Consider the following 10,361-nt stretch of genomic DNA (forward strand, 5'->3'; position numbering starts at 1 on the left):
ACCCTCTCATATATGAATGCTCCCTGAATAACAAATGGGGGGGGGTGCTTGAGCATTACGTCTGCTAAAGATTTTTCTCCACCTCTTCGCCTCTCTTCAAAGAGCTCCATATAAGGGGGGGGAGCTACCATGGAATGGGGGGGGGGTTTCAGGAGCAACAGGGCGGAGCAGACAAAAGGAACAAACAGGCAAGGAGAAGGTGGGGGGTGTAGCTCTTGCAAAATGGAAATAAGACTCCCACACCCAGCTTGGTCATGAGCACATGGGGTGTTAAAAGCACCCTCCCTCCACCTCCACACACACACACACACACACACAGGCAGAAATGAAACAGGTGGTGGCTCCATCTGAAAAGCAAGAGTCAAATGAAGAAGTGGCAGAGGTGGGGGGAGAGGGAGGGAGGGGAGGGGGCTTGCCGTGGTGACTAACAGGCAGCCCGATGAATGAGATGAGCAGGGTGTGTGTGTGTTTGTATCTGGAGAGATGGAGAGTTAAGCAGACAAAGCAATGCCAGGAAAGAGGGACTGGACTGGGGGGGGGGGGGCACAGATCCCAGCCCTGCATCGCCAAGGGGAAGCATGCGGGTGCTGGTGGCGGGGCCTGCTCACCTCGCTCCTCCGGTCTGAGAAATCAGCGGCAGAGACGACACCTCAGGCAGCTGGCTGGGGGCCGCGTCCCAACCCGCCTCCCCGCCCGGGTTGCTCAGGGCTCACGCCCTATCCGGAGAGGCAGGCTGGGATGCCGGAGCTGTTGCCTTGGAGACAGGGCCAGTCCTGCTTCCTCCTGCCAGGCAGGGATGGGGATGGGGAGGCTGTCATCGCGAAGGGGTGGCCCCCTCCCTCCCGCTCGCTCTCTTCCGGCAGGCCCGGATCCTGGCCCCGCTATTGTCCTCTGGAGTCAGCCTGGGGAGGGATGCATCTGGAAGAGAGATCGGAGCCTCGGCCGCTTCTCGCCAGGGGGACGAAGGCTTAGCAGAAGGGCGGCAGCAGCAGCAGCAGCAGCCCTCGCTGGGGAGGCGGGCGGGGGGAGGCGGGGAGCAGCGCCCGCCTGGATGGATCCCGATTTGCCATGTCTGGACCAAGGTTACTTCATCTCCCCCCGCCGCCCCCCGGAAATCCCCGCCGCTCTCGCTTGCTCTCCAGTCAATCAGGCGGCGAGCTTTCCCTCCCCCCAGACCCCCCCCCCGGATCAGTCCATTTCCACCCGGAAAGGCAGCAGGCAGCGGGAGCGCCGCTCAGAAGAAGAAGAAGAAGAATTATCCGGACGGATCCATTCCGACCGCAGAAATCCGACCCTCGCCAGACCTCCTCCTGGAGCGCGGCATCAGGGCAAGCCCCGGCGCGGGGTCGCACCACCTCCCGGCGGGTCCCGGCGCTCTGCTCGGCCTCCGTCCGTGGCGCGGGGGGGGGGGTTCTCCAGCGAGCAGCCCGGCTCCTCCAAGCGCGCCCTCAAGCCAGCTGGCGCCCGTCGGCCGGGCCTGGGTCTCCCGGCTCCCCGGGGAGGCCGGGCGGGCGGGCGGCGGAAGCGACGCGGGACGAGCCGGCCGGGAGGACAATGGGCAGCGGCGGGAAGCGCGCGCGCGCCCGGCGCCGAGAGGCGGGCGGGCGGAGGAGGGGAGCGGGCTCGGGGATTTCCGGACGGCTTCGGCCCGGCAGCGGAGGGAGGGGTTTGGCGGGCGGGCGGGCGGGGGGCTCTTCCCGCCTTACTACATCAGAACCAGCTGATGGGAGAGACCAAGCGCGCCAAGGGCGGGGGGGGGGCGCGGGAATGGGGTCGGGGTAAGGCAGCGAGCAGCCCCAGCCGGGACCGCCGACTTCTCTTCCCAGCCCCTCTTTCCAGGCTGGAGATCATCGGGGGGGGGGGCGTGGGAGCTGAGCTGCGCGCGCACACACGAGCCCCTTCTCCACGGCCACCCGGGACCCGGGACACTTGGACTGCGCCCCTTCCTGAAAACTTCTGCAATTAAGATCTTAAAATGACACCGCACGCGCCGAGCTCACACGAGCGACACGGGGGCTGTGCCGCGGGGGGGGGGGGCGGGTAGCTAGAGAAGCACTTGGGCAAAGGAGAAAGATGGGACTGAGGCGAGCCGCCCCCTCTCGAGCCTCGTTCCCTTGATGTCGGGAAAGTGCAGCCCATGGTTAAGTCATTTAATTGGTTAATAAATAAGAGGGGATGCGGTGAAAGAGGATGGGTGCTTCACATGTGGTGGGATTGCCCTGCAGCTGAAAAATGTTCAAACGTGGTGGTTGTTTTTTAATTTGGCGAAATTACCAACCAAACCCTCTGTTTAGATCTTATTCTAGCACTCTTCTCCATTGAAAGTGGTAATAATAATGGAATTCAATGCACACAGGTACCACGATCTGAGCGCTCCTAGTCACTTATCCAAACACAAGAATTAGTACACTAGATAGAAATATCCAAACAGCCAGACTTTTGTGTAGTACAGTAAACAAACAAGCAGCCTTAACTAAGCCTTTATTTTTGTGTTTTGCTGGTCTGCAGCAGCTGTTTCACCAGAAACCATGGTGGGAGAGAGGCGGATCTCCCTGACAAATAAGAAAGCATTCCTTCCTTCCTTTTTGCCTTTTGCAAGGTTTCAACAGGATTTCCTAGATGGTTGGTTGGTTAGTTGGAGTGGGTTTTTGCCATTTTGGGGTCAAAATTCTGTGTTTGGGAATGCATTTGAAATTTCCCCATAGGAACCACTAGAAATCATTGCTCCGTTATGCGAATGCTCATCTAACAAACAATTTCCTGAGAATTCAGAGTTTGGATAGCAGGACCTGAGTATATAGAGAATTATTAATGATGTTACTGGCTACAGCTAGACATTGGAAGGAGGGGTTTTGTGTCCACAAAGGAGGGATAGTACAAAACATTTGGGAGTTCATGATGGCTGGGAGTTTGTTAAGAGGGAGATAGTAAAAGCACAACGTCAGGCAATACCAATGAGACGGAAACATGGAAGGTGCCTAAAGAAGCCAGGGTGGCTATCTAAAGAGCTTTTAACTGAGTTAAGATTAAAAAAGGATGTGTACAAAAAATGGAAAAGGGGGGAAACCACCAAAGAGGAATTCAAACAAATAGCCAGCACGTGTAGACACAAAGTCAGAAAAGCTAAAGCACAGAATGAACTCAGGCTTGCTAGAGAGGTTAAAAGCAACAAAAAAGGCTTTTATGGGTATGTCCGTAGCAAAAGGAAGAACAAAGAAACAGTGGGGTCACTCAGAGGAGAAGATGGTGAAATGCAAACAGGGGACACAGAAAGGGCTGAACTCAATGCCTTCTTTGCCTCAGTCTTCTCCGATAAAGGAAACAATGCCCGACCTGAAGAATTTGGAGCAAATGATTCAGCAGAGGAAACACAGCCCAGAATAACTAAGGAGATAGAACAAGAATACTTGGCTAGTTTAGATGTATTCAAGTCTCCAGGGCCAGATGAATTGCATCCAAGAGTATTAAAAGAACTGGCAGATGCGATCTCAGAACCACTGGCAGTCATCTTTGAGAATTCCTGGAGAACAGGCAAAGTCCCAGCAGACTGGAGGAGGGCAAATGTTGTCCCTATTTTCAAAAAGGGGAAAAGAGAGGACCCAAATAATTACCGTCCAGTCAGTCTGACATCAATACCAGGGAAGATTCTGGAGCAGATCATTAAGCAAACAGTCTGTGAGCACCTAGAAAGGAATGCTGTGATCACCAATAGTCAGCATGGATATCTGAAAAATAAGTCATGTCAGACTAACCTGATCTCGTTTTTTGACAGAATTACAAGCCTGGTAGATGAAGGGAATGCAGGGGATGTAGCCTACCTTGATTTCAGCAAGGCATTTGACAAGGTGCCCCATGATATTCTTGTAAAGAAGCTGGTAAAATGTGGTCTTGACTATGCTACCACTCAGTGGATTTGTAACTGGCTGACTGACCGAACCCAAAGGGTGCTCATCAATGGTTCCTCTTCATCCTGGAGAAGAGTGACTAGTGGGGTGCCACAGGGTTCTGTCTTGGGCCCGGTCTTATTCAACATCTTTATCAACGACTTGGATGATGGACTCAAGGGCATCCTGATCAAATCTGCAGATGACACCAAACTGGGAGGGGTGGCTAACACCCCAGAGGACAGGATCACACTTCAAAACGACCTTGACAGATTAGAGAACTGGGCAAAAACAAACAAGATGAATTTTAACAGGGAGAAATGTAAAGTATGGCACTTGGGCAAAAAAAATGAGAGGCACAAATACAAGATGGGTGACACCTGGCTTGAGAGCAGTACATGTGAAAAGGATCTAGGAGTCTTGGTTGACCACAAACTTGACATGAGCCAACAGTGTGACGCGGCAGCTAAAAAAGCCAATGCAATTCTGGGCTGCATCAATAGGAGTATAGCATCTAGATCAAGGGAAGTAATAGTGCCACTGTATTCTGCTCTGGTCAGACCTCACCTGGAGTACTGTGTCCAGTTCTGGGCACCACAATTCAAGAAGGACACTGACAAACTGGAACGTGTCCTTAGGAGGGCAACCAAAATGGTCCAGAGGAGGGCAACCAAAATGGTCAAAGGCCTGGAAATGATGCCTTATGAGGAACGGCTAAGGGAGCTGGGCATGTTTAGCCTGGAGAAGAGGAGGTTAAGGGGTGATATGATAGCCATGTTCAAATATATAAAAGGATGTCATATAGAGGAGGGGGAAAGGTTGTTTTCTGCTGCTCCAGAGAAGCGGACACGGAGCAATGGAGCCAAACTACAAGAAAGAAGATTCCACCTAAACATTAGGAAGAACTTCCTGACAGTAAGAGCTGTTCGACAGTGGAATTTGCTGCCAAGGAGTGTGGTGGAGTCTCCTACTTTGGAGGTCTTTAAGCAGAGGCTTGACAACCATATGTCAGGAGTGCTCTGATGGTGTTTCCTGCTTGGCAGGGGGTTGGACTCGATGGCCCTTGTGGTCTCTTCCAACTCTATGATTCTATGATTCTATGATAGTGTAATTTGAACCCTTGACCCAACATACATAAGTTATTGAGGGTAAAGCAAAATGGGATAATTTTGATGTTACATGGTTTCCATTCGTTAATTATATTACTAAATCTCTTAGTCCCCCTAGGCCACCAGCATCCCAAGCAGCAATGTGGTTACTTCCAATAATGAGAATTAACAACAGTAGATCTCTTTCCATTTACTGACAATTTGATTTATACAGCCAACATGTTCTTTTCATATTTGTTATGGTTTTATATGTACATTTGTACATATACCTCTCTAAAAAGAAAGATTATATGGTATTTTGACTGCGTCAGGTGCCGAAATAATTCAGCTGGCCTTGGGTATTATGCACTTTAGCCCTGGGTGTGTAATGGTGGGGAGCCCTTTGCCGACCTGCCTCAGGCAGTGAGAGGTCTTTGGCTGGTCCTGCTAGGAATTTTTTTATTTAATAAATGTATACACCACTGTTCAATATAAAATATTCTCTAGGTTACTAACAAGAATAAGACAGTTAAGGTAAAATGCATTACTACTGTAACATTATGAATAAAATGGGAAGCATTGAATAAAATCTCTCTCAGATTTTAGTAAGATTAACAGAAATGATCTTTACCTGGTGTGCAAAGGACAACAAAGCCTCCCTAACATCAGGAATAGCAGAGTTAATAAGAGGATCCGGATACTACCATGTTGAATTGTCAGAAAGAATAATTAGTGTCCAATTTCTGGGGAACAACAGTGAAAGACAGCTATTGCGTTTATATTGTGGGTTTTCCAGAAGCCTTTAGCTGACTACTGTGGGAAAGCGGAAGCTGGAGATGCCTATGTTCTGACCCAGAAGGGCTTGCTCCGTCTAGATAAGCCAGAGATACTGCACTTCAGTTGACTGGACCAGATTTAGTTCATTACTAGTTCAGCACTTAAACTGTGCCATTGGGAATTGTGGGGGGAAGCAGGTGGCATCAGTCAGGGAGCAGGATTTGGTCCAAAGAGCTGCTGTTTGCTAATGGCCTATTGCAAAGTAAGAAAATATGCTGGGCTGCAAAGAACCAGGAGACCAGAACAGGTGTCTTCTGTACAATAAAATTGAAGGACCTCCACTCTGATTATACAGCTGTATATTCTCTCACCCTAAAATTCTCCTATACTTGCAGCTTTTTCTTGAAAACAGATCAAGCAAAAAATCTCACTAAAATGCTAGTTTTAAGATTTCTTCTTTAGTCTCAGTTGGAGTGGATGAAGCCTCTTTCAGAGTGAAATGACAGGTGCCAAAACATACAGTGGTGCCCCGCAAGACGAATGCCTCGCAAGACGGAAAACTCGCTAGACGAAAGAGTTTTCCGTTTTGGAGGTGCTTCACAAAACGAATTTCCTATGGGCTTGCTTCACAAGACGACAATGTCTTGCGAGTTCCTGCAGGGTTTTTTTCCCCTCCCCCCCCCTTTTCCCCAAGCCGCTTATCAGCTGATCCGATCAGCAGATAAGCCACTAAAAGTCGCTAATAGCGCTAATAGCGCTAATCCGTCAATGGGCTTGCTTCGCAAGACGAAAAAACCGTTAGACGAAGAGAATCACAGAACGGATTCTTTTCGTCTTGCGAGGCATCACTGTAATGCTATTTGAAAGCCATAGGGACTGACTTGGAAGTTCAAGTTCTACATCATATAAAACTGATAAAAGCGCCCTACACATGGTCAAAGGCACTCTTGTCCACACAGTTTCACTTATTCTGTAACTGACTCCTGGTGCTCAAAATAACTTCCAAAGTGCTGAACTTTTATACCACAAGATGTAGCAGTGATGGCTGCCAACATGGGTGGCTTTAAAGCAGGATTATACCATGGAGGATAAAGCTATTGGTGGCTATGCACTACCACCAGTATGAGGCAGAACACTTGTGAATGTCACTTGCTGGTGAACACAAGTTGCCCTGATGTCCTGCTTGTGGGACTTGCCCACTGTGGGAAACAGGTTTCTAAGCTACTGTATATAGGCCGCTTTTGGTCTGACCCAGCAGGGATCTTCTTATGTTCTTACGGATGTGCATGGAAATCTCTCAGGCAATAATTGCCATGGCTTTTTGATATCAGTGAGGTTCCCTCCCCCTGTTGATAGAATGGCTTTGTCCTCCCAATTTGGGTGACAATAAGAGGTACAATTTAAAACAGCATCGTGGTACTTTCAGGCACAGATGACTGGGCTGATAGAACATCATTGACTTCAGGAGACATGTTCCTTTATGTCTATGCTAGACTCTCAAACCTTGACTGGGCAGTCTTCCCCAGTGAACTCTAGCCCTGTGAGGGAGGCTGGGAATCTTTAGCAACAAAAAAAAGTCTCAAGAGAGACTCATGTTGGTTAAACTGGCATAAATTCAATGCAAATCTATTATCATTCTTGAAGATAATACTTTCTCCAACTTGCTAATTGGGTCACTGATGCAAGGAAACAGGGCAGTGAGGGAGGCAGCAGCTACAAACCTGGAGCATTTCTCCTCTACCTGAAGAAGAATGTATGCCTTTAAGTTGACACTGAAGCTTGCATAAGGTCACAGTACAGATGGCAGTTCAGCAAACACCCATACCAACCCAAAAAATTGCCAGGGACACATGCTGTGGTCAGGATGTTTTTATTAGTGCTTTCAATTCAGGCACAGCTCAGTTGATGTACATACAGTACACACACACACACACACACACACACACACACACACACTCTCTCTCTCTCTCTCTCTCACACATACCCCTGAAAAAACATGGTCCATGCTTTCCTTTGCTCCATAGCTAGTGACAAAGGGCAACAGGTACTCAACAGAAGAAACGACACCCAACCACCCTCCATGTTCTTGGTCTCTACAGAGATCTGCTCCCACAGCAGAAGTTTGTGGCTGAGGAAATACTTGAAAGAAATAAGGCTCTGGGATGGAAAGTGGAGGGAAGAATGCTGGGGTTTTATCAATTAATGTGTGTCACTATGCAACACTGTTTCGAGGCAATACCATTGCCACTTCTCTTGAGTCTTCTGCTAGCTCAGGCTCAAGGACCCATGCACAAGAGTTCATTTCTTGCAGGGTCAAATTATTATCCCCATATACCAGATAGAGGGCTAAGGTTGAGAGGTTATGACTTGCCTAAGGCCATCTAGCAAATTTACAGCTAAAATGAGATTTGGACTAGTCTTCCCAGCATACGCAATTGCTCTAGCTCTTAATACTTAGACCATGATTAAATTCACTAGTTACTTGCAAGCCCCATGGAAATAAATGGGTCAAGTTAGTTGTGGTTGAATTTTAATAAGGGCAACTAGTTTTAAATAGATTGGGACCATAGTTTTAAAATACTGCTTTTTCTGCATGCTCAAAGAACTTCATGTATATAATCTCAGTAATGTGTTTGTGTGTCTGTGTTTTGTTTTACAGTGGTGCCCCGCAAGACGAATGCTTCGCAAGACGGAAAACCCGCTAGACGAAAGGGTTTTCCGTTTTGGAGGTGCTTCGCAAAACGAATTTCCTATGGGCTTGCTTCGCAAGATGAAAATGTCTTGCGAGTTCCTGCGGGGTTTTTTTTTTTCCTTCCCCCCCCTTTTCCCCAAGCCGCTAAGCCGCTTATCAGCTGATCCGCCAAGCCGCTTATCAGCTGATCCGCTAAGCCGCTAAACAGCTGATCCGCTAAGCCGCTTATCAGCTGATCCGCTAAGCCGCTAAACCGCTTATCAGCTGATCCGCTAAGCCGCTAATAGCGCTAATCTGCTAAGGCGCTAATGGGCTTGCTTCGCAAGACGAAAAAACCGCAAGACGAAGAGACTCGCGGAACGGATTCTTTTCGTCTTGCGAGGCACCACTGTATTATGTATTTTGATCTTATATTTTTATATTGTGAACCACCCTGAGATCGATGGATGAAGGGTGGTATATGAATTTAGTAACTAATTATAGTAGCTGAGGTGAGATTTGGACTTCCCAATTTACACTATCATCCACCACACTAGCAGCTCTCACAATGCTTAGTGTGAGCCCCATCTCAAAATAAGCACAACATCCAGGCCCTGACACACTTCCCTGCAATCCTACTGACAGGGGACAACAAATATTACCAGTTCTTCCTAGCTCATCCGATATGGATTGATTATCTTCTTACATTTATACTCCACCTTTCTTCCACCATGGAAGCCAAAAGGGCATAGATGTAATTCCCAGGTGGTCACTCATCCAGCCACTGACCAGACCTAAGATCCGCTTAGCTTCAAGAAGGTGGTAGTTTCGTGTGCCTTCAGAAACATGTTGTATGTGTGTACCTTTGTCCATCTCTATGTCACCACATTATGCTCCCTAGTTGGATGAGAAAACATTCTTCTAGCAAAGGGAGCCAAAGCAACAGTAATGCGGTTGTCATCCTGGAAAAAAGTGACAAGTGGGGTGTCATAGGGTTCTGTCCTGAGCTGGTTGTTGTTCAACGTCCTAATAAATGACTTGGATAAGGAACTGAAATCTGCAAATTCAAATTTGCAGATAACACCAAACTGGGAGGGGTAGCTAGTGCCGCAGAAGGCAAAATCAGAATTCAAAATGACCTTAACAGACTGGAGAACTGGGCGCAAGCTAACAAAATGAATTTCATTAGGGACAAATGTAAGGTTCTGCACTTAGGCAGGAAGAACCAGATGCACAAATATAGGATGGACTTACTAGCAGTGCATGCAAAAAGGATCTAGAGGTCTTACTGCACCACAAGCTTAACATGAGGCAACAGTGTTATGCAGCAGCAAAAAAAGCTAATGCTATTCTAGGCTGCATCAACAGAAGTATAGTGTCCAAATCAAGGGAAGTAATAGTACCACTCTATTCTGCCTTGGTCAGACCACACCTGGAATACTGTGTCCAATTCTGGGCACCATAATTTAAGAACGATGTTGACAAACTGGAACGTGCAGTCTGGAAACAAAGCCTTATGAGGAATGGTTGAGGGAGTTGGGTATGTTTAGGCAGGGCAAGCGGAAACTGAGAGGAGATATGATAGCCATTTCCCAATATCTTAAGGGCTGTCACATGGAAGAGAGAGCATGCTTGTTTTCTCGTGCTTTTGTGGGTAGGACTCGAGGCAATGGCTTCAAGTTACAAGAAAGGAGATTGTGATTAACATTTGGAAAAAATTTTATGACAGTAAGAGCTGTTTGGCAGTGGAACAGCCTCCCACAAGAGGTGGTGGACTCTCCTTCCTTGGAGGGTAAGCAGAGGCTGGATGGCCATCTGCCATGGGTGCTTTTGTTGAGATTCCTGCATTGCAGGGGCTGAACTAGATGACCCTTGGGGTCATTTCCAAATCTTAAGAATCTATGATTGTTGGATTTCCACTTGAGAAGCCCAAATTAACCC

At 48.1% G+C, this 10,361-nt stretch overlaps 1 protein-coding gene across 3 annotated transcripts in view; it reads right to left on the bottom strand.

Moving 5' to 3' along the window:
• Positions 1-10,361, bottom strand: part of GPR173 (G protein-coupled receptor 173) — a gene marked incomplete at its 5' end in the record, with an annotated part of 82,667 nt that overhangs the window by 24,403 nt on the left and 47,903 nt on the right. The window contains one exon of one of the 3 annotated variants that reach the window (XM_081177373.1): positions 609-1,149. The exons of the other annotated variants lie outside the window; for them this stretch is intronic. Of the gene's footprint in view, positions 1-608; positions 1,150-10,361 lie in introns of those variants that run through there. 3 annotated transcript variants of the gene reach the window in all.

The sequence above is a fragment of the Podarcis bocagei genome (genome assembly GCF_964188305.1).
Source record: "Podarcis bocagei genome assembly, chromosome: 17".
Taxonomy (NCBI): domain Eukaryota; kingdom Metazoa; phylum Chordata; class Lepidosauria; order Squamata; family Lacertidae; genus Podarcis; species Podarcis bocagei.